General features: G+C 42.5%; 1 protein-coding gene across 1 annotated transcript in view; it reads right to left on the reverse strand.

The window, feature by feature from the left end:
* DAB1 (DAB adaptor protein 1) overlaps positions 1 to 25,627 on the reverse strand; it is a 1,271,953-nt gene that overhangs the window by 1,214,978 nt on the left and 31,348 nt on the right. The window lies entirely within an intron of this gene.

Raw genomic sequence — 25,627 nt, forward strand, 5'->3', positions numbered from 1 at the left:
TCTTAGTTGTCCTTTCCAAATCTAATAAATTATTGCCTTTTTTGCTCCCTGGTTTAGCCAGTTATTTGCCTTTGCAAGATAATTTATTACTTCTTTCACATAGATTACTTATCCAAGAATCTTCATTACCTTATGCCATCTGCCTCCTTTCACAAAATGTGGGTTTGAAGGTAAGGAGACAACAAGGCAGAATGGTATGTGCCTCTACTCTTACCAAATTATCATGATTATATAAATCACTCAAGTAAGGTAAAATGCTGACTGTAGCACTAAAAACACTTGGCATATCTGGAAGTTGTAATTCAATTGATTATATTTTTTTGCATTGTTTTCACTTTAAGTGGCAGGTTCTTCAGTGGCAATGAGTGAATGAAATGTGTTGTTAGCCAGTAAATTAAGCATTTCACCCTAAGAACCAAGCTCCACTAATATATTCACCTATGGACATGTGCAACCAAACATGAGTTGTTTAAATTAACTATAATTAGCACAACTCAAACAACGACCACAACTAGCAACAGAGACTGTAATTCAGAATTTTGCCAATTTCTTTTCCAATTAGCTTGGTTTCATCTTTACTAGAGATATGGACTTCCTCAGCACCAGTCACTATCTATGAATAATGTAGTCTATTTTTGTTTGTTTGTTTTGTTTGTTTTTGAGATGGAGTCTCGCTCTGTGGCCCAGGTTGCAGTGCAGTGGCGCAATCTCGGCTCACTGCAAGCTCCGCCTCCCGGGTAGCTGGAACTACAGGCGCCCGCCACCATGCCCGGCTAATTTTTTGTAATTTTAGTGGAGACAGGGTTTCACTGTGTTAGCCAGGATGGTCTCGATCTGACCTCGTGATCTGCCTGCCTCGGCCTCCCAACGTGCTGGTATTTTGTTTTATTAATTAATTCAGATGTCTCCTCTGAGGATTCAGGCAGCAAATAAGAAATTCCACTTGACCAGTGCCCTTTCAGAATACTGATCTCTTGACATAGTGTTATTTCTAAATTTTTGCCTCTGCTTTGCTGAATACCGAAGGTCCATAAACAGAAATGATGAATAATTCAACTGCCTCACCCCATGGGGAGAAAATATTAGGAAACACTGTCAAGGATGTCTATAATTTTGGAAGCTGACAAATGTATACTTAAAAGTAGATGAAGGACCCCAAGTCTCAGCGTTTCACAGAGAGTCTGTTCAACATTCTGTGTCCACTGTTAGCTGTAGTCCCAGAGGAAGTTTGCAGAAAAAAGACAGTTACCTTTTAGCAAGCACTGGGGCACTCCTGGCAGAATTCCATGAGGACTTTGAGCTGATATCTGACCTCCTGCTTTCTCAAATTTCTCAATCTTTAAACATTTTCTCAACATTTCATGGGGAAGTCCAAATTCACCCCATTTTAAAACATGGGACAAATTGTGCTTTAATTATTTGTTTTCATGGTAAGTACCCCCACCCTGAAATGGGAAGAGGGACTTGATGTACAGGTAACAAACCTGATAGGTAGCAGAGTATGGCAGTGAGGAGCACAGCCTCTATACCAACATCCAACCTGCCCAGTTCTGCTTCGATCATTCACTTGAGCAAGCTCCTCAGCCCCTCTATGCCTCAGTTTACTCAACGGTGAAATGGGGATGACAACAATCCCACCAACCTCACAGAATGGTTGTGAAGATTAAACAAGTTCATAAACATAAGAACCTAAAACACTGCTTGACACATAGAAAACACTTTATAAGTGTTAGCTTTAAAGATCAAAAAAGGACAATCTGGAAATTAGATGATAGCATTTAAGACCTCACAACAGTCAAAGTTGTTACTTAATAATGCCTTCTCACTTTAATTGAATGTCTTTCCAAATAGCCATATGTTATGATCAGTTGTCCCTTGTGAAAATAAATCAAATGATTTCTCCATTGGTTTAAGATAGTAATTGCCACTGAGTACCTATCACAACCCTTATGATGTAGGTATTATTTGCACTTCACAGACAAAACTGAGGCTCAGCAAGCTAAAGTGCCAAGGTCACTGTAGCGAATTAAAGATGGTGCAACTTTTTTGACATTCTCCTGAGAGGTAGGATTTATTTCTCCTCCTCTTGAAGCTGGGCTGGTCTGTAACTGCTTTGACTAACAGAGCACAGCAGAAGTGATGCTACACTGGTTCATGGCTTCCCCACCTAAAAAATTAGAATTCTAATAATACCTGTCAATTTCTGTTTCACAAAGTTGTGAGAATCACATGAGTTAATGGACACGAATGTGTTTTGTAAAATAGAAAACACTACACAGGCATTAGGAATTACTATCATTTGTACAAGCTAATTATACTTTATATTATTCTATAACAATAAAAATCACCTACACTATGGGGTTGCTTTGTCGATATGTGTAATTGAGACTCTAGGGACCACCAAAAACAACATGTAACACCCACACCTCCAAATCATTCTCCACAGGTAGGTTATGTCTCTGTGACAGCAAAACATCTGTTCGATTAAACTCAGTCATTTTCATTTACAATCACTTAAACCAAGTGCTTAGTGCCACATGGGCCAAAAGAAAAGAGCACAGACAACCTGCTTTGCACCATTTGTTCCTGGGAAATCAAGTGGAGAAATACTTTTAGAGCACTATGAACTGAGCATTGTGCTGGAGTCTTGGCTATTTAAAAAGGGAAAATCAGGTCAAGAAGACCCTGCCCTTAAGAGTTTAAAATCATGATGCAGAAAAAGGGGTAAGGGGAAGAGAACAGCATCACTTAACAGAACCCCCAGTGGATGCTTTGATAGAACTAAGGTTTTTCTGCCATATGTTCCTTAAATTTCCCATTCTATGATTATAAACTCTTTAAGTAATGATTTGTCTTCAACCAAGACACAATTGTGATCAAATATTTTATCTGTTTTGGACTCACCATTAGGAATATCTAGGCTTTAAATTATTTAGGTCATCTCAGGATGGGTTTGCACCACACCAAGACATAGACAACACCCTCATATTTCTCCTTTAAGACTTACTTCAGGGTTCCCTAATCCAGGAAGCCTTCCTTGATTTCTCTTCCCTCTTCCCATATTCACCCAACTGTCTCCATATACATAAACACACACTGAGACGTATGTCAACTCTTCTATTTTCAGCCACAAAATCCTCTACTTCTTTCTTAGTGTCATAGTGGTTCGCAAACTTTAGGGAGCATGAAAATCACTGGGAGACTTGTTAAAACACAGATTGCTGGCCCCAGATTCAGAGTTTCTGATTTAGTAGATCTGAATGGGTGGGGCCTGCATTCCCAAGTTTTCTGGTGGTGCTGATGCTGCAGGTCCAAGGAAAGCATTATGAGAACTGCTGCTATGTCATATAACATTGATCACACTGCACTGCAATGATCTTTTTGTATGTCTCTCTCAGTCTAAAATGATGTATTACGTGTTTATTGTGGCTCCCAGTTGACTATGTAGAGCTTTTTAAATGCCCATGAGGCTTGCAACTTAGCTCACACCCAACCAATCAGAGAGCTCACTAAAATGCTAATTAGGCAAAAACAGGAGGTAAAGAAATAGCCAATCATCTATTGCCTGAGAGCACAGTGGGAGGGACAAGGATCGGGATATAAACCCAGGCATTCGAGCCAGCAATGGAAACCCCCTTTGGTCCCCTCCCTTTGTATGGGAGCTCTGTTTTCACTCTATGTCACTCTATTAAATCTTGCAACTGCAAAAATAAATAAATAAATAATAATAAATAAATAAATAAATAAATAAATGCAGGCATTTGTCTTCAGTTTTATAAGACCAGAACTCAAAGCCTGGCATATAGTAGACATTCACTGGTGAATATTTATTGAACAAATAGCTAAATGAATATTACATCTTGAGGTCAAAGAGCATGCATACAGAAGGCATTTGAGAACAACTCAAGGGTTTAGCCAGTGGCATTAGAACATGGCCATGTATCTAACTGAACTAAGGACTTAAGACATTACCTATAATAATTACCCCACTACCTGGCCACAGAGCAAGCATCAAGTTCATTACATGGTTCAGTTTTGAACCACCATTTTTTGATCATATCTATGTGAACACATCTATGTGAATCTAGGATACAGAGAAAACCTGAAACCAAGTCATGAGAGAAAAGTGTGAAAGAATTGGAAATGCAGCTTTTGGAGAATAAGATTCGGTTGGTTGAGAGGGAGTTAAATAAAAGCTACATTGGCACAAAGAACTGTCATGAAAGTAATAGCACCAACTTATTTGTCAGAGCCCCAGAGGGTAGAACTTAAATTCAAATTTCCTTTCGCAAACATGCATCTATGCCCCCTGCATCAAAATGCTAGTATTCAGAAATGAATCAGACACAGTCCCTACTGTGTTATGGAACAAAAATTTTAATCTAAGTGGCTTACTTGGGAGATATTCCCCAGAAGCACCAGTAGTGGGTAGAGAAGTGAGGCGTGGAAGGGCAGAAACCCAATATCGGGGTGATTATACGCAGATTAGCTCTGTGGGCAGCTGCAGCTCAATCCTATCAGAACCCCCAGGAGAGAATCAAGGAAGTTCTTCAGAGTTGTCTCACCCAGGCAATGAAGAAGCTGAGGTATTTGTCCATCAATTCCTTTTTGTAGTTTTTGAAGGCTGCTCCTGGGGGACATTAATTCCCATGCACAAACTTCCAGCCTGCTGTATTTGCAGGCCAATGCATCAAGAAGCCTTTGCCAGCATTACAGCATAGGAATGAGGCACCAACGGCATCTGCTACACCTGTCTACAAAATGTGCTCATAAAAACAGAGAAGCTGTATATAAGCCATCATGACGTAATTCCAACTAAGAGTTCCTATGAACCATGAAAATCTAATGTTTACCATGATAATATTAATAACTAACATCAGCTTGTGTTACATGTGTGATAGTATTAGTCTGCTAGCAGCTGTGTAATATATATGAGAGCTATAATATTATAATAATAGTATCCATTTCACTGATGAGGTAACTGAAGTCAAAGTGGTTGAAGCCACTTGCTTGAGGTCACACGGCAAGTAGGATTACACAGGAGACTGCCTGGCCCCAATCCCAGGTTCACAGCTCTGCAGCCAAGCAGCATATGCTAGAATCCTGAAACTTTTTTAATCATTATGGTTTTATTTGTATATATTACTTCTGTGAACCCTAAGTATCTGAGATGGTTTTCAGTGAATTTAGGAAGTTTATTTTCCCAAAGTTAAGGACATGCAACCATGAGACAGTCTCAGGAGGTTCAATGACATGTGCGCAGGGTGGTCAAGGCACAGTTTGGTTTTATTCATTTTAAAGAGACACGAGACATCAATCAATATATATAAGATATACACTGGTTCCGTCCAGAAAGGCGGGACAACTCTAAGTTGGGAGGAAGCTTCCAGGTCACAGGTAGATTGCATTTTTTTGAGTTTCTGATTAGGCAATCAAATATGCATTTATCTCAGTGAGCAGAGGGATGAATGAGTTTTGTCTGTCCTTTGTCCACAAGAAAATTCACTGGGAGGAGTATGTAGCTATTTTTAATCTTAGTTGCTATTTTTTTTAAGGAATAGACTGGGAGGCAGGTTTGCTCTAAGCAATTCCCAGCCTGACTATTCCCTTTGGCTTAGTGATTTGGGGGTCCTGAGATTTATTTTCCTTTCACACTTCCCAGTGAGAATGCTTTACCATTGTACTACCACTGTTATAACCTCCCACAAATAATACATCTACCTGCTGCACAAGCTTCCCTCAATTTCTAGACAACATATCTTCCCAGATCTTGCTGTTTTTAGAGTAGTGAAGAACACACTTCCAGATATAGAGTAGGTACCTGATAATTATTTGACTTACAACAACTACTCTGAGTTTAAGCTTTTATTGAGCATTGCTTTGCATTAGGTTAGTAGTTGTGAAAGATTGTAAACATGGCCACAATCCTTACAGTTTTCCGTGAAGTTATGCTCTTTGCTATGTGATTTTGCAGCTCAAACAGTGACATCTATTTCTCTTTTCCTCATATCTGGGCCGGCTTTGTGCCTTTAATTGGCCAACCATATGCAACAGAAGTGATGGTGAGGCTGTTTTTAGCCTAGAGGCCCTGCACACTTCTGCTCTCTCAGCAACCTGCCTCCACATGAGAACAAGCCTGGACCAGCCTAGTGGAGAATGAAGGGGCCACATAAAGCAGAGCTTGGGGAGCCAATTCATCTCAGCTGAGGCTCCAAACATCTGCTAGCACCCAGGCAAGATTAGAAAACTCAGCTGACTTGCCAACTAACCCTGCAGATACTCAAGAAAAACCATCCCCCATGAGTCAAGCCCTCCAGTTAATTCACACTGTAATTAGCGAGTTAAATATCTGCTGCTATAAAAAACTAAGTTTTGGAGTGGCTTGTTATGCAGAAATAGCTAACTGATACAGTGGTTTTCAAATGTAGTGAGGATGGAGGTTAGAGTAGAAGTATGAAGGAATCTCCAGGGTAGGAAAACATCTATGCGTGGTTGGGACAATAGAAAGTTCCCTAGGTGATGCATGCCCATTAACCCTACTCCTTCTACTGTAAGTTGCTGCTTAGAAAGCAATGTGTTCAGCATTGGGAATAGAAAGCCTAGAAGTCAGAGTCCCTACTTTTAAGCTATTTATGGTCCAGTGAGGGCAACTGTGATCAGCCATCCTGGTTTACCTGTGACTGTCCTCGTTTTAATAGTGGAAGCCACACATTCCAGAAATCCCCTCAGTGCTGGGCAACCTGAAATGGTTGGTTCTTGAGGTCTTGCAAATACTTTTAATGTAGTATATACATGTTTTGATATAGGTAGTCAACACAGAGTTCCTTACTAATATTAATATCTGTCCTGAAAAGACATATTTCATGAAAAAATGCAATCTTAGAGAGTCTGTAACTTGCCCAAGATCACAAAGTTAGTAAGTAGTTGTATTAGTTTGTTCTCACACCGCTAGAGGGCCACACCTGAGGCTGAGTAATTTATAAAGGAAAGAGGTTTAATTGACTCACAGTTCCTCAGGACTGTGGAGGCCTCAGGAAACTTACAATCATGGTGGAAGGGGAAGTAAACATGTCCTCCTTCACATGGTGGCAGCAAGGAGGAGTGTAGAGCAAAGGTGAGGGGAAAGTCCCTTATAAAACCATCAGATCTCATGAGAACTCACTATCGCATGAACAGCATAAAGGTAACTGCCCCCATGATTCAATTACCTCCCACTGGGTCCCTCTCATGACACATGGGGATTATGGGAACTACAGTTCAAGATGAGATTTGGGTGGGGACACAGCCAAACCATATCAGTAGTGGAATTCAAATTCAATCTCAGGCTAAGTTTTTGAGATAAAATTTCTTTTCTGTTTTTAGCATTTAAAAAAAAATTAGGCCGGGCGCGGTGGCTCAAGCCTGTTATCCCAGCACTTTGGGAGGCCAAGACGGGCGGATCACAAGGTCAGGAGATCGAGACCATCCTGGCTAACACGGTGAAACCCCGTCTCTACTAAAAATACAAAAACTAGCCGGGCGCGGTGGCGGGCGCCTGTAGTCCCAGCTACTCAGGAGGCTGAGGCAGGAGAATGGCGTAAACCCGGGAGGCGGAGCTTGCAGTGAGCTGAGATCCGGCCACTGCACTCCAGTCCCGGCGACAGAGCGAGACTCCGCCTCAAAAAAAAAAAAAATAAAATAAAATAAAAAAAAATAATAAAAAAAAATAAAAAAAATTAATTTAATGGGTTTTGGGGGAACAGGTGTTGTCTGGTTACATGGATAAGTTCTTCAGTTGAGATTTCTGAGATTTTGGTGCACTCACCACCTGAGCAGTGTACACTGTACTCAATGTATATTGTTTTTATCCCTCACCCTTGACACCTTTCTCCCCAAGTCTCCAAAGTCCATTGTATCATTTTTATGCCTTTGTGTCCTCATAGCTTAGTTCCTACTTATAATTAAGAACAGACAACGTCTGGTTTTCCATTCCTGAGTTGCTTCACTTAGAATAATGGTCTGCAACTCCATCCAGGTTGCTGTGAATGCCATTACTTCATTCCTTTTTATGGCTGAGTAGTATTCCATGGTATATACATACTATGTTTTCTTTATCCACTTGTTGATTGATGGGCATTTGGGCTGGTTCCATGTTTTTGCAATTGTGAATGGTGTTGCAACAAACATGCATGTGCAAGCGTCTTTCTCATATAATGACTTCTTTTCCTCTGGTCGATCCAGTAGTGGGATTGCTGGATCAAATAGTAGATCTACTTTTAGTTTTTAAAGGAATCTTCATACGGTTAAAACTTATTTTCTTAAACATTAAGCTGAACTTCCCTCCACCCCTAAACCCACTCATTAAAACAAAAATCAGGAATGGAATGGAGTTAATGAAGAGAAACCTGAACCAGATTAGGCCACTCAAGGAAGGCTTCTTAGAGAAAATGACACATAAAATGAGTCTTGAGCGATAAGGAAGAGTTTGTCAGGAGATAAGCGAGGTGAGACACTCCAAATATCTTAAATGAACAGCTTAGACAAAAGTGCAAGAACATTAAACAATGTGGGGATCTAAAGGCTGACCATTGATGCATTATAGAATGTGAGCTGGGATTTGCTAGGAAATGAGGCTACAGGGACAGTTATAGGTTGGAGTTCTCCTAGTAGTCATAACCCACTAGAATCCAATGAAAGATAAGCTTCCTTCCATTTCAAAGCATTCACACATAGGAAACAAATTAATCCTCTTTGTTGTAGAACATTTTTCATGTGACAAACTGATTTGAAAACTAACACCATTCACTTGCAAATCTGAAGCAAAAGCATTTTGGTATCACATGCTGAGAACCGGAGGCTAACAACAACAACAACGAAAACTACCTTATAAAAAGTAGTTGGCAAATATGCTAAGTAGCTATTTTCCAATGCAAATAGTGAAGAGCATTAAAAAAAGTCACCATTTAGCCATTGCATAACGTTTTCTTAAAGACCAGTAATGTCAGCACTGTGCAGACCTTCCAGCACAAAGGCTAAATACGTTTGATTGCCATATATGCAAGACGTAAGCAAATTAAGGAGCCGATGAAAATATCTGATCTAATTTTTTTTGCATATTGAGTGTATTTTTCTAACTGGTTCAGGATTAATTCATTTATTAATACATTGAAAAACTAGTCATGTAGCCCCTAGTATATCGGTATTGTCCTTGGTGCTGAAAATACACTTAGGGACTATTTGAATCATGTCTTTAAGAACATTACAATTAGATAAAAAATTGATATGCAGACAATTCGAAAATGATAAAAATATGTAGTATAATGTGGTGAATATAAGGTGTGCTGAGAAAGTTTCCCTTATCTTGCCCAGGAGAAATGATCAAGTAAAAAGTCATTTGAAGCCTTTACCAACTATTCTCCTAATGAGGAGAATTTTACAGTAAGATGTAACAATAATAATAGTGCCACAATTTAATGAGCACTTATTTGCCACTCAAAGAAATAAACCTTTTGTGTACATTTTCAAATTTAGTACTTATAACAACTCTATGCAGTTGATATTATTACACAAATTTTTTAAATATAAATACCCTCAAGACGTCCAAGATCTAAGCAATAGAACCAAGATTTGGATCTGCATCTGCTTGACTCCATAGCTGGAGTTTGTGACCTTATTTTACATGTTCTCCCACTAGGGAGAGGCCTTCTAGGTGGGGGAACTGTACAAGCAAAGGCACAGAAGCTGGAATGGGTATGGCATGTTCATAAAACTGTCAGCAGATCTGCATTATAGGAGCACCTGCTCTGAATGCAAATTGGAGGAAGATGATCCTAAAGATCATGGAGCACTTGGTATGTCATGAGAAACATTTTGGACTTTTTTCTCCCCTCCTACTCCCAACACACAAATGAATTAAAGGAAAAAAATAATAGCAGAGCATTCTTCCTGATAAATGTCTTCTTTCTGAGCTGGGAAAAGTCTATTGCAATTCATATCCAGATAATTCCTACTGCCAGGATGAAGATGAGCAACATCAGACCCCTCTGGTCTAAAAGGCTTTTATTTGAGAAGCTGTGTTATTATAGAGAATTCATGTATTCATTTATTCCATAATTGTTTTTATTCCAGTTGTTGTTTAGCACCTATCATGTGCCAGATCTTGTACTGAGTACATGGAATTGTTGGTGAGCATAACTTACCTTCCTGTAAGAGACCTCACATGAGGACAAGGTAGAAAATGAATCATGACCAAGTACTTAATGAGAAACTGAGATAAATTCTATGAGGGGAATGTGCTATGAGAGGCTAATAAGAAGGAATCTGGGGGTTAAGACACTTTCTCTGAGAACATGTTATTTGAGGAGAATTCTGAAAAATAAGTAAAAATTAACAAGGCAAAGTTGGGGGAAGAGAGCATTCTAGGTAACAAGAACTGATCTTGCAGTGCCCCTGAGTAGTTTTCATAGCTTGATGGAGGAACAGCTAGAAGCCTGGAACAGAGAGATCAAGGTGAGGAAGACAGGAGATGAGCCAGAAAGGCAGTTGAAGAGTCTCATGAACCATGGTAAGAACATGGGTCAGCTGCCTGGATCCTTGTAAAAATGTCTTAAGAGCTATCTATACATCAAGATTTATCTTGAAAAAGAAACACCTCTGCTGTCTGACACAGTCATCTGTGTAACTTATAGAATCTCCCTTTGTTCTAGTTGCTTAAAAAATAACAGCTAAAATTATTTTAGGCATTCCATTCAAATCAATATGGTAATATGTGGGTCTATTCAGTTCTTCCAGAAATTTTCTCTGAAGTGATATTGATTTTTCACATTTAGAAATTCATTCCAATAAAATAACTTATTCTGATGATCACACTGCACCTGCTCTTCACTTTGTGAGTTTTGCAATAGATTTTAGCCACTTGAAAATTGCTAGCAGTATCTCACACACCTACTTATTCCAAGCAACAAATGAAGGAGAAAGAGAAGGTTAATACAAAGAAGTGAGAAAAGACACAAGTTTAAACTGCTACAATCATAATAAGATAATGTTTTCCATTGCCTATGACTTTAAGGTTTAAAAAATATTCCAAGAAGGAAATATTCTCAGAGTGCTTTCTCCTGTATCTCTCTAATTCTGCCCTTAAAACAACTCATTATTTTCTCCTTTTTTGGATAAAAAACTGAGGTAACAAGAGGTGAAATCACTTTCCTGTGGTCTCATTGCTAGTGATAGTGGAAATGGGATTCATAGTCAGCTCTTGTTCCAAAGTCAGTGCTCTTTACTCTACACATCACTGCCTGCAACAAACACATAGAAATGGTTTTCAGATGCTCCGTCCTTGGGGATGATCCACGAGGCCAACACAGGGAGTGCACAATCCTGGCATTTCACATTTCACAACCTTACCAAATAGCTGTGATCCCCTGGTCCCCAGATCCCACTCCAAACCCCTCCCCTCCTGCTGGGTTAAGCATCACCTCACTGTGTGGCTCAATAAAGGAAACCCTGGGAAATTAATGGTCTTGTTACCTCCATTGGTGTTTAATGACCCTGAAGTTTCCTGCAGAGTGTATTCTCCTTGGGCCAGTTGTTAATGAACCACTTCCTCCTTCCTTGGTTCCAGTGAAAGTCTCTTACAGCAGCAGAAAAGAACAGATTGAATACCCACTAGGTACCAAGTATTATATACTATGTGCTTTATATGGATTGCCTTGTTTATTGCTCATTTAATCCAAAAATGATCCTGTGATGCAGGCATAATTATACCCATCTTACAGATGAGTAAAGCAAGTCATAGAAAAGTGAGGTAAAATGTCAAAGACCACACAGTAACGAGTAGGTGAGGAACTGAATTCATAGAGGTGACCTGCAAAGTTCACATTCTTAACCACTACAGTATTCACATCCTCAGGTAATTCTGTCTGAGGCCCTGATATCCAGGCCATCTGGCTGGTTTACTTTAGGAAGGTTGCACAAATCTTCCGACCATTATTCCTCCACCTCTTAGGCATATTCAGTGTTACGGAAATAGCATCTCCCCCACTCTTTAAGCTCTCTGAAATTAAGATAAATGCAGCTAGTCGGGGAAACTTAAACCCATCTTATCTTATATTAACTTAATGGAGTATTCAGCACTTCAAGACTTTCTGTTCTTCTCATCACCCTGCCCCTAATTAGGAGGAAAACTTTATGAAGACAGAAGGAGTGAACCAGGGTACATTTTATTGGAATGATTTCTAATTTCCTCTGATTCAAGTTCCATTTGGGAACACATCAGCTGGTTGTTAAAAAACTTTTAGTTAAATAAGACAAACAGAACTGGTGGGAGGTGGTGGAGTTATCAGTGTTCCAGATCCAACAGAGTTAAGAAAACCTCAACCCTCACTTGGTATTTTGTTGCCTCAGAATGCTGGTTCTTAGAGCCCATTTAAAAAGCTAAAATCACTTCCAAAAAGGAAACAAACAAAATAGGTGTAACACTGCAGCTGTGTTTTTCAGATCAGTATTTTCAGGTAAGGACTTGATGTTAGGAAGAATCTACAGTGATCTGAAAAAGTCAATGTGATCTGATTTGTAGAGGTCAAATTTGGTATAAGGAATAAAAGTGAAGAGTTACATGGCTTTAGGCAACTGATTCTTTTGTTTGCCTCAGTTTTCACATCTCTAAGAGGGTTTTGAGAATCACTGAGGCCTTTTCCAATCCAGACATTTCATAGAGAGAGATTTTTAAGTCTTATTATTAAAGGCAGGGTCATTGTATTAGTCTGTTCTCATGCTGCTAATAAAGACATACCCGAGACTGGGTAATTTATAAAGGAAAGAGGTTTAATTGACTCACAGTTCAGCATGGCTCAGGGCAGGGACCTCAGGAAACCTACAATCACAGTGGAAGGCAGGCACATCCTTCTTCACATGGTGGCAGCAAGAAGTGCAGAGCGAAGGTGGGGAAGAGCCCCTTATAAAACCATCAGATCATATGAGAACTCACTGATTACCATGAGAACAGCATGGAGGAAACTCCCCGCCCCCCCCCCCCCCCCCCCCCCCCCGCATGATTCAATTACCTCCCATTGGGTCCCTCCCTGGGATTATGGGAACTAAAATTCAAGATGAGATTTGGGTAGGGACATAGCCAAACCATATCAGTCATGTAAGTTTGGACAAAGCCAACTTCCTTTCTTAAATTACAGAAGTGTCTGGATCTGTAGTCTACCACTTTGTGTTTTCCTAAATTGGGACTTCAGTACCTATACTCCTCATTCAACAATATTTATGTCTGATGACTTCACCTCCTACTTATTTCCCATGCCTGTCCACTGGAATCCATCCACCCTTCTCTGTTTCTTTGCCATAACCTTAGGCCAAGCCATATCATCTCTTACCTCAATTACTCCAAAGGGCTTTTAATTGTAATCCTGCCTGAGTCTTGCACCTACTTAACTCTATCGTTTACACTGCCTCTGAAAGGCAAAACATGTCACCCTCCAGGTTAAAACATTTCAATGTCTCAACATAGTTAAGGGGGAAAAAAGTCTTCATCGACCTCTTCCTGCTTGCCTTTCCACCCTTATTTTCTGCAGCCTCCTGTCATAAACTTCTGGCTCTGTGACATTCCATGCCCTGCCATTAAAGCCTCCAGGTCTTTGCTTGGGCTGTTCTGTCTTCTTCTTCAGTTGGGTAACTCTTTTTCATAAAGCTTGTGAACTAGATGCCTCACTGAAGCCCCATGTGAAAAAAGTTCCCCTGCTGTGTGCTTGTATATTACCCTATTCAAACCTTTTGCTTATCACTGGCTGACTTATGCTTAAGTCTCAAGGAATATCAGCATTTAGGGGCTGCACTTGGAGGTAAAAGCTGACAAAGGAGATTCAGAAAGATAAGCCAGGGAGGCTGCACATACCAGGAGAGTGTGGCAGAGAAAAGCCAAAAGAAAACAAGAAAGAGGGAGTGGTCCCATATATTAAATTGTGCTTGGACATCTGGTGAAATGAGTTCTGAAAAGTGACCACTGGATTGAGCAACATAGAAATCCTGGGTGACCTCAGTAACAGCTTTTAGGGTTTGTTGAATAATGAATAAACACATGGATTAGTTTCTCTACTCCTCTCAATTCTTGTTTACAAGCTTGCTAGCTTTCAGAAGCAGTAGGCTTGTAGAAACAATATTTTTGCAACATTTCTTTTCAAATGAGATTATGTCTGACGTTAGATCATGGCTAAGCTTTTAACTAAGATCGCCATTTCCAGACAAGCAAATTCAAAGTAACTGCTCTTGAGGCAGGCCACTGTGGCCTTATGGTGCTCTTTGGCCTCTACCTAGAGTGAGTGGGCAATCCTGGAAAATCTAATCACATGAGGTAAAAAGTCAGAGCTGCGGTTTTCCTTCCAGCAGTAGGATTTTCAGCATGGGCAGGTTTCAGAGGGCCTCTATCAGATAAGTCAATGCATCAAAGGGCAATTGGAGAGATGCTGTCCTCCCCTTGCCCATACATCTGCAGAAATGGGCCTTACTGAAACCATTAGCATAAAAACTGCATGCTTTATAAGGTTGACTTCTTTGACTCCCTCTTCTATCATCCTCTTGCTGGTTCTCTAGGTTATAATCATCCCAACCTTCTACGTGTCCCTTGCACACTGGAAATATTTTTGTACCTCTGGGTCCCTGTCTTTGCCCTTCGATTTACCTAAAATTCTTCCCCAAGATCCTTGCAAGGCTGGCTCCTTCTTGTCATTCAGGTCTCAGGTCAAACGACCTCCCTCCCTCAGAGATGCCTGAGCACATGGCCATGGAAAAGGCAGCCCTCAATCCTGGGCAACCTCTGGTCCATTCCATAACAGTGTTTTTTGTTTGTTTTTGGGGGGTTTTTTTGGTTATTTTTGTTATTGTTGTTGTTGTTTTTACAACATTAATATTTCTAAAAGACATATGTGATATATGTGTTAGATGTTCACTGTTTGTCTCTCTTCATTAGATTGTTAGCCTCCTAAAGGCAGGAATCCTATCAGCCCTTGCACTGATACATTTTCAGCAACCAAACAGTGCTTGGTGCAGATTTTGCACTCTATTAAATGAGTGCATGAATAAAGGTTTTCAAGTGATTTATTCATAAGCCAAGTTCTGCCATCTCTAGCTGGCCTTTCAGTTACTTCTTGAGGGAAGCCTCAAGTTCAAGTTCTTTGGAAGGATACTGAAAATGCTCCATGATATAGTGGGTGATTTTGAAACTTAAGCTGCATAAAAGCCACTGAGATGCTGGTTTAAGATGTGAGTTTCAGCCCCAAAGATGCTTTTTCAGTACACTGGAGTGGGACTCTGGACTGTGCTAGAGATCCTAGTGCAACCAGCAGACTTCTTTTGAGAATGCAGTTTTAGAATTTAACCCCAGCACCCATCACACACTTACAGACCTTACTACAGCAACTCTGACCTCCTTCTGTTCTTCTGAATTGAATGAATGCATGCATGGATGGATGGATGGATGGATGATGGATGGATGGATGATTGGATAGATGTATGGATGGATCAACAGATGGATGGACTGCAACTCTTTATTATTATTATTATATTATTATTATTATTATACTCTAAGTTCTGGGATACATGTGCAGGTTTGTTACATAGGTATACATGTGCCATGGTGGTTTGTTGCACCCATCAACCCATCATCTACATTAGGTATTTCTCCTAATGCTATCCCTCTCCTAACCCCCCACCCCCTAAAAGGCCCCAGTGTGTGATGTTCTCCCCACTGTGTCCATGTTTTCTCATCGTTCAATTCCCACTTATAAGTAAGAACATGTGGTATTTGGTTTTCTGCTCTTAAGTTAGTTTGCTGAGAATGATGGTTTCCAGCTTCATCCATGTCCCTGCAAAGGACATGAACTCATCCTTTTTTATGGCTGCATAGTATTCCATGGTGTATATGTGTCACATTTTCTTTATCCAGTCTATCATTGATGAGCATTTGGGTTGGTTCCAAGTCTTTGCTATTGTGAATAGCACTGCAATAAACATACGTCTGCATGTGTCTTTATAGTAGAATGGTTTATAATGCTTTGGGTATATACCCAGTATTGGGATTATTGGATCAAATGGTATTTTTGGTTCTAGATCCTTGAGGAATTGCCACACTGTCTTCCACAATGGTTGAAGTCATTTACACTCCCACCAACAGTGTAAAAGCATTCCCATTTCTCCGCATCCTCTCCAGCATCTTTTGTTTCCTGACTTTTTAATGATTGCCATTCTGACTGGCATGAGATGGTATCTCATTGTGGTTTTGATTTGCATTTCTCTAATGCAAGGATTGTAACTCTTACAGAACAATCAACTCAAAAGGAAAGCAACAGATCATTATGCTCTTTCAAGGCAGAAACTGCAGGAGAAACTGACACTGAAAAGATATTTTGAATGTCTGATTCAGGGAAAAATCAGAAGGCTTGATGGCTTATAAAACAGTATACATGTTTTTGCTTTTCTTTCTACACAACACAAAGGGGGCTGAATTCATATGGTTGCTTTCAGGGCTCCCAAAATTGGGATTCAATTCTGGATAACTAGAATTGAAGTGTGATCTAAATAGTCATATTTTGGCAAAAGTCTTTCAGCAAGCATGTAATAATTAGTATAAGCATCTTGTATGTTTTAGATCCTTTTACACATTAATTCCCCAAATAGCCCCAGGTGTTTATGTCTGCATTTTACAAGTGAAAAAGAAAATGGAGGTTGGGAAAGGATAAGAAACTTGTCCAAGTCTACTTGGCTCCAAAGCTTGTGCTCCTTCGACTCTGTCCCTTCTCAGACTAAAGGTGAGTACTCAAGGGCCCAAGTAGGACCTGGAGGCTGAAGGCAGACCAGAACTCAGAAAGTAGAGAGGGATGAAGTCTGGTGTCTGCAGAGTAGAGTGGTAGGAGGTCCCAGGGGCAGCCCAGAGGACAAGGTCAGCAGGCCTAGCATTGGCTGGAAAGATACGCAAGCGGGGAGGAGGACATCTTTCATTCCTTTACCCACTTACTCATTTTCCTACACTCAACCCTTCATTCAGTCATTTACACACAGTTATTTGCTTCCTCACCTTGTCAAGTATTTCTGGAGGTTCCAATGTTTGCCAGCAGCCATAATAGGAACTTTACTGACTCATCTGATTTAATCTTTACAACTGCATTGGGATATTAGGAGTATTATTCTCCCATTTTAGAGATGAAGAAACTAAGATACAGACCACCCACCTAACTTGTAGGCATCATGACTCATTCCATCTACTTTATTTTTTAACAAGCATTTATAATATGCTTATTATGTAGCATGCACTTTTTAAGCACTTTATGCACATTCCCATAGTACCTAACACAGAGCCTGGCACTTGGAATATGCTTCATAAATATCTGTTAATATTTGAATGAATGAATGAATGAATGAATCAATCAATCAGTTAATAGAGGTACTACATCAGCTTTACAGAAAATGAGTGCTAATATAATTCTGAGGTAGTATTGTGTCTGCAATTGGACACATTTTGGCGACCACAAAGGGACTACTGCCTATCACCAAGCGGTGAGACTACCGCCAAGTGGTGAGGCCATCACCTGTTGCCGAGTGGTGAGACTGTCGCCTATCACCAAGCAGTGAGTATCGCTGGACCCCTTTTGCCTGCTGTTCTGTCCTATTTTTCCTTAGAGTTTTGGGGCTAAATACCGGGCACCTGTCGGCCAGTTAAAAGTGACTAGCGCTGCCATTGGACTGAAGACACGGGTGTCAGGCTTTCTGGAAAAGGGCTCTCTAACAACCCCTGACTCTTCGGAGTTGGGAGCATTGGTTTGCCTAGAACCAGCTTCCGCTTTCCTGTACTTCTGGGATGAGCTGAGGGTCCACAGAGAGGAAAGTCATGCAGCTCCAGGGTCCCGACAACAGGTTGCTTGACCCTGCGGCCATGAGTGGAACTCTCAAAGGCATGTCGCCCAAGCAAGACTCATCCATCTATCCTATCTATCCTGACCCTTGCCCCCTGGGCCCTAATGCCTGCAAGACAAACTTCCTCTCACCTCTCTTCTCTGAGGCTACTCCCGCTTCTAAAAATCACTCCCTGTCTCTAGTGCTTTTCCAGTTTCTCCTGTAAGAACGTTTTCTAGTATCAACTCCAGGACTCTGTTACCTTCGCTGGCACCCAGGCTCACTAATCAGAAAGACACAATTTTTGCCCAAAGGCCCATTGTAGTGGGGACTATCTGGAATTTTAGGATCCTCCTCAGACAAGCAGGCCTAACAAAAGCTATTCCTGAAGTTAGGATATGGTGAGCCTCAGCAACTGTATCCTTCCTGTCCATATAAGTGAGGACAAAAGGTGTCACTCTTCCAACCCTGGAGGTCCCTTCCCTCCCTCAGGGTAGGGCCCTCCACTTCATTTTTGGGGCATAACATCTTTATAGGACAGGGGTAAGGTGCCAGTACTAACAGGAGAATGCTTAGGACTCTAACAGGTTTTCAAGAATGCATTGGTAAGGGCCACTAAATCTGATTTTTCTCGGTCCTCCTTGTGGTCTAGGAGGACAGGCAAGGGTGCAGGTTTTTGAGAACGCATTGGTAAGGGCCACTAAATACAACATTCCTCGGTCCTCTTCATGATCTAAGAGGAAAACTAGTGTTTCTGCTGCTGCGTTGGTGAGCACAACTATTCTGATCAGCAGGGTTCAGGAACCATTGCGGGTTCTTGGGCAGGGGTTGTTTCTGCTGCTGCATCAGTGAGCTCAACTACTCCAATCAGCAGGGTCCAGGGACCATTGTGGGTTCTTGGGCAGAGGAAGAAACAAAACAAACCAAAACCACAAGCGGTTTTGTCTTTCAGGTGGGACACACTCAGGCATCAACTGGCTCACCCTTGAAGTGCATCCTAAGCCATTGGGACTAATTTGACCCGCAAACCCTGAACAAGAGGCAGCTCATTTTTTTCTGCGCTATGGCTTGGCCCCAATATTCTCTCCCAGATGGGGAAAAATGGCCACCTGAGGGAAGTACAAATTATAATACTATCCTGCAGCTTGACCTTTTCTGTAAGAGGGAAGGCAAATGGAGTGAAATATCTTATGTCCAAGCTTTCTTTTCATTGAAGGAGAATACACAACTATACAAAGCTTGCAATTTACATCCCACAGGAGGACTTCTCAGCTTACCCCCATATCCTAGCCTCCCTACAGCTCCCCTTCCTATTAATGATAAGCCTCCTTTAATCTCCCCTGGCCAGAAGGAAATAAGCAAAGAAATCTCCAAAGGACCACAAAACCTCCCAGGCTATTGGTTATGTCCCCTTCAAGCTGTAAGGGGAAGGGAATTTGACCCAACCCAGATACATGTCCCCTTCTCCCTCTCTGATTTAAAGCAGATCAAAGCAGACCTTGGGAAGTTTTCAGATGATCCTGATAGGTACATAGATGTCCTACAGGGCCTAGGGCAAAACTTTGACCTCACTTGGAGAGATGTCATGCTACTGTTAGATCAAACCCTGGCCTTTAATGAAGAGAATGAGTCTTCAGCTGCAGCCTGAGAGTTTGGAATACCTGGTATCTTAGTCAAGTAAATGATAGAATGACAGCCGAAGAAAGGGATACAGTCCCTACCGGTCAGCAAGCCATCCCCAGTATGAATCCCCACTGGGACCTTGACTCAGATCACGGGGACTGGCGTTGTAAACATCTGTTGACCTGTGTTCTAGAAGGACTAAGGAGAATTAGGAAAAACCCATGAATTATTCAATGATGTCCATCATAACTCAGGGAAAGGAAGAAAATCCTTCTGCCTTCCTTCAGTGGCTATGGGAGGCCTTAAAAAAATATGCTCCCTGTCCCCTGAATCATTCAAGGGTCAATTGATTCTAAAAGATAAGTTTATTACCCAACCAGTCGCAGATATCAGGAGAAAACTCCAAAAGCAAGCCCTGGGCCCTGAACAAAATCTGGAGGCATTATTAAACCTGGCAACCTTGGTGTTCTATAATAGGGACCAAGAGGAACAGGCCCAAAAGGAGAAAGCAAGATCAGAGAAAGGCCACAGCCTTAGTCATGGCCCTCAGCCAAACAAATCTTGGTGGTTCAGAGAGGACAGAAAATGGAGCAGACCAGTCACATAGTAGGGCTTGTTATCAGTGTGGTTTACTAGGACACTTTTAAAAAGACTGTCCAATGAGAAACAAGCTGCCCCCTCATCCATGTCCACTATGCCGAGGCAATTACTGGAAGGTGCACTGCCCCAGAGGATGAAGGTTCTCTGGGTCAGAAGCCCCCAATCAGATAATCCAACAACAGGACTGAGGGTACTCGGGGCGGGCAAGCACCAGCTCATGTCATCACCCTCACTGAGCCCCGGGTACATTTAACCATTGAGGGCCAGAAAATTGACTTCCTTCTGGACACTGGCACGACCTTCTCAGTGTTAATCTCCTGTCCTGGATGACTGTCCTCAAGGTCTGGTGGCATCTGAGGAATCCTGGGACAGCCTGTAACCAGCTATTTCTCCCACTTCCTTAGTTGTAATTGGGAGACTTTGCTCTTTTCACATGCCTTTCTTGTTATGCTTGAAAGTCCCATACCCTCATTAGGGAGGGATATATTTGCCAAGGCTGAAGCTATTATCTACATGAATATGCAGAACAAGTTATCCATTTATTGTCCCCTACTTCAGGAGGGAATCAACCCTGAAGTCTGGGAATTGGAAGGACAATTTGGAAAGGCAAAAAATGCCCACCCAGTCCAAATCAGGCTCAAAGATCCCACCACTTTTCCTTAACAAAGGCAATATCCCTTAGGGCTGAAGCTCATAAAGGATTATAGGATATTGTTAAACATTTAAAAGCTCAAGGCTTAGTAAGGAAATGCAGCAGTCCCTGCAACACCCCAATTCTAGGAGTAGAAACACCAAACGGTCAGTGGAGACTAGTGCAATATCTTAAACTCATCAATGAAGCAGTAATTCCTTTATATCCAGTTGTACCCAACCCCTATACCCTGATCTCTCAAATACCAGAGAAAGCAGAATGGTTCATGGTTCTGGACCTCAAGGATGCCTTTTTCTAGTATTCCCCTGCACTCTGACTCCCAGTTTCTCTTTGCTTTTGAGGATCCCACAGACCACATGTCCCAACTTACATGGATGATCTTGCCCCAAGGGTTTAGGGATAGTCCTCATCTGTTTGGTCAGTCACTGGCCCAAGATCTAGACCACTTCTCAAGTCCAGGCACTCTGGTCCTTCAGTATGTGGATGATTTATTTTTGGTTCCCAATTCGGAAGTCTCATACCAGCAGGCTACTCTAGATCTCCTGAACTGTCTAGCTAATCAAGAGTACAAAGTGCCCAGGTCGAAGGCCTAGCTTTGCCTACAGCAGGTCAAATATCTAGGCCTAATCTTAGCCAGAGGGACCCGGGCCCTCAGCAAGGAATGAATACAGCCTATACTGGCTTATCCTCGCCCTAAGACATTAAAATAGTTGCAGGGGTTCCGTGGAACCACCGGCTTTTGCCGACTATGGATCCCTGGATACAGCGAGATAGCAAGACCCCTCTATACTCTAATCTAGGAAACCCAGAGAGCAAATACTCATCTAGTAGAATGGAAACCAGAGGCAGAAACAGTCTTCAAAACCTTAAAACAGGTCCTAGTACAAGCTCCAGCTTTAAGCCTTCTCAAGGACAAAACTTCTCTTTATACATCACAGAGAGAGCTGGGATAGCTCTTGGAGTCCTTACTCAGACTCATGGGACAACCCTACAACCAGTGGCATACCTAAGTAAGGAAACTGATGTAGTAGCAAAGGACTGGCTTCACTGTTTATGGGTAGTTGCGGCAGTGGCTGTCTTAGCGTCAGAGGCTATCAAAATAATACAAGGAAAGCATCTCACTGTCTGGACTACTCATGATGTAAATGTTATACTAGGTGCCAAAGGAAACTTATGGCTATCAGACAACCGCCTACTTAGATACCAGGCACTACTCCTTGAGGGAACGGTGCTTCAGATACACATGTGCGTGGCGCTCAACCCTGCCACTTTTCTCCCAGAGGATGGGGAACCAATCGAGCGTGACTGCCAACAAATGATAGTCCAGACTTATGCCACTCAAGATGATCTTTTAGAGGGTCCTCTTAGCTAATCCTGACCTTAGCCTATATACCGATGGAAGTTCATTTGTGGAGAATGGGATACGAAGGGCAGGTTATGCTATAGTTAGTGATGTAACCGTACTTGAAAGTAAGCCTCTTCCCCCAGGGATCAGTGCCCAGTTAGCAGAACTAGGGGCACTTACCTGAGCCTTAGAGCTGGGAAAGGAAAAAGACTAAATGTGTATACAGATAGCAAGTGTGCTTACCTAATCCTACATGCTCATGCTGTAATATGGAAAGAAAGGGAGTTCCTAACCTCTGGGGGAACCTCCATTAAATACCACAAGGAAATTATGGACTTATTGCACAGTGCAAAAACCCAAGGAGGTGGCAGTTTTACACTGCCAAAGCCATCAAAATGGGAAGGAGAAGGCAGAACAGCAGCATAAGTGGCTGATAGAGGCAGGGAAAGACTAGCAAAGAGAAGGAGACAGAGGAAGAGACAGAGAGACAGAAAGTCAAAGAAGGAACGAGAGGAAGAGACAAAGAGGGAGTCAGAGAGAAAGAGAGAGACAAAGGAGATGTCAAAGAGAATGAAAGAGAGAGGAAGAAATAAGAGAGACAAAGAGAAGGAGATGGAGAAAGAGACAGAGACAGTCAAAGAAGGAAAGACAGAAAGAGAGTCAGAAAAAGAGAGACAAAGAAGTCAAAGAGAAGGACAGAGAAATGGAAGTAGTAAAGAAAAATCAGGGTACCCTATTCCTTTAAAAGCCACCAGGGTAAAGTTCTAAATGTCTACCCAGCCAAGGCATATTCTTCTTATGTAGAACATCAACCTATATCTGCCTCTCCACTAACTGGACAGGCACCTGCGTCTTGGTCTTTCTCCGTCCCAACATTAATATTGCCCCAGGAAATCAGACCTTATCAGTACCCCTCAAAGCTCAAGTCCGTCAGCGCAGAGCCATGCAACTGCTACCCCTACTTATAGGGTTAGGAATGGCTACTGCTACAGGAACCATAATAGCCAGTTTATCTACTTCATTATCCTACTACCACACACTCTCGAAGGATTTCTCAGACAGTTTGCAAGAAATAACAAAACCTATCCTTACTCTACAATCCCAAATAGACTCTTTAGCAGCAGTGACTTTCCAAAACCACTGAGGCCTAGACCTCCTCACTGCTGAGAAAGGAAGACTCTGCACCTTCTTAGGAGAAGAGTGTTGTTTTTACACTAACCAGTCAGGGATAGTGTGAGATGCCACCCAGCATTTACAGGAAAAGGCTTCTGAAATCAGACAACTTTCAAACTCTTATACCAACCTCTGGAGTTGGGCAAAATGGCTTCTCCCCTTTCTAGGTCCCGTGGCAGCCATCTTGCTGCTACTCACCTTTGGGCCCTGTATTTTTAACCTTCTTGTCAAATTTGTTTCCTCTACAATTGAGGTCATCAAGCTACAGATGGTCTTACAAATGGAGTCCCAAATGAGCTCAACTAACAACTTCCACCGAGGAACCCTGGACCGACCTGCTGGCACTTTCACTGGCCTAGAGAGCTCTCCTCTGGAGGACACTACAACTGCAGGGCCCCTTCTTCACCCCATCCAGCAGGAAGTAGCTAGAGTGATCATCGGCCAAATTCCCAACAGCAGTTGGGGTGTCCTGTTTAGAGGAGGGATTGAGAGGTGACAACATGTTGGCAGCCCTCACTCGCTCTCAGTGCCTCTTCGACTTTGGCATCCACTCTGGCCACACTTACGGAGCCCTTCAGCCTGCCACTGCACTGTGGGAGCCCCTCTCTGGGCTGGCCGAGGCTGGAGCCAGCTTGCTCTGATTGTGGGGAGGTGTGGAGGGAGAGGCATGGGCGGGAACCAGGGCTGTGTGCAGCACTCACGGGTCAGCGTGAGTTCCAGGTGGGCATGGGCTCGGTAGGTCCCGCACTCGGAGCAGCCAGCTGATGCCACTCGCCCCGGGCAATGAGGGGCTTAGCACCTGGGCCAGTAGCTGCAGAGGGTGCGCCAGGTCCCCAGCAGTGCCGGCCCACCAACGCTGTGATCGAATTCTCACTGGGCCTCAGCTGCCTCCCTGTGGGGCAGGGCTCAGGACCTGCAGCCCACCATGCCCGAGCCTCCCCCCACCCCTCCCCCGCCATGGGCTCCTGCATGGCCTGAGCCTCCCCAACAAGCACCGCTCCCTGTGCCGTGGCGCCCAGTCCCATCATCCACCCAAGGGCTGAGAAGTGCGGGTGCATGGCGCAGGACTAGCAGGAAGCTCCGCCTGTGGCCCTGGTGCAGGAGCCACTGGGTGAAGCCAGCTGGGCTCCTGGGACTAGTGGGGACTTGGAGAATGTTTATGTCTAGCCAAGCGATTGTAAATACACCAATCAGCACTGTGTGTCTAGCTCAAGGTTTATAAATGCACCAATCAGTGCTCTGTATCTAGCTAATCTAGTGGTGACTTGGAGAACTTCTATGTCTAGCTAGAGGATTGTAAACGCACCAATCAGCACCCTGTCGAAATGGTCCAATCAGTTCTCTGTAAAATGGACCAATCAGCTCTCTGTAAAATGGACCAGTCAGCTCTCTGTAAAATGGACCAATCAGTAGGCTGTGGGTGGGGCCAGATAAGGGCATAAAAGCAGGCTTCCGGAGTCAGCAGTGGCAACCCACTCAGGTCATCTTCCACATTGTGGAAGCTTTGTTCTTTTGCTCTTTACAATAAATCTTGCTGCTGCTCACTCTTTGGGTCCATACCACTTTTATGAGCTTTAACACTCGCCACAAAGGTCTGCAGCTTCACTCCTGAAGTCAGTGAGACCACAAACCCACCAGAAGGAAGAAACTGTGGACACATCTGAACATCTGAAGGAACAAACTGCGGACTACCATGTTTAAGAACTGTAACACTCACTGCGAGGGTCCGCAGCTTCATTCTTGAAGTCAGCGAGACCAAGAACCCATCAATTCCAGACACAGTATGAGTTGTTTCTTTAACCGTTCAACATGCATTTATTATATATTTTTAAAATATATATTTATTATACATATAATTATGTATGTATGTGTTGTATATTACCATGTACACTGTGCAGAGTACTGGTGAGATGGCACAGGGATAAAATACTCTAACCTTGCCTTCTGGGTGAGCTGGTCTCTAGTCCAGGAGGAGGACAGAGAGAAAGGCTGACATATGAAAGAAGCAGAGACTTGGGCAGCCTATGAAAAGGGGATTCATGCACTCAAGAGAACAAGACCATGACCAGATGACACCACCTGCTTAGGAGTCCAATTCCTGGAACTGGGATGAGGGTCAGAGCAGGAGCCCCAGGCACCTGGGGTAGGACACCTTATGCTCTAACGTGGGCATTCTAGAACCCCTAGGGTCAGGGTTTGGCCAAGCCAGGGCTGAGGGTGAGGTTAAGAAATTCCAGCTGTGGGGAGCAGAAAGTTTTTGAGACATTACATCAGGTCAGGTGAGGCATGTTTTGCTTCCTGAAGGTACAAGTTGTGGGTGTTTGGTGTCTACATGTGTATATGCAGGAGAGTGAGGAGGCCAGTGGATA

The sequence above is a fragment of the Trachypithecus francoisi genome, unplaced genomic scaffold (assembly GCF_009764315.1).
Source record: "Trachypithecus francoisi isolate TF-2019V2 unplaced genomic scaffold, Tfra_2.0 Lachesis_group12, whole genome shotgun sequence".
Taxonomy (NCBI): Eukaryota; Metazoa; Chordata; class Mammalia; order Primates; family Cercopithecidae; genus Trachypithecus; species Trachypithecus francoisi.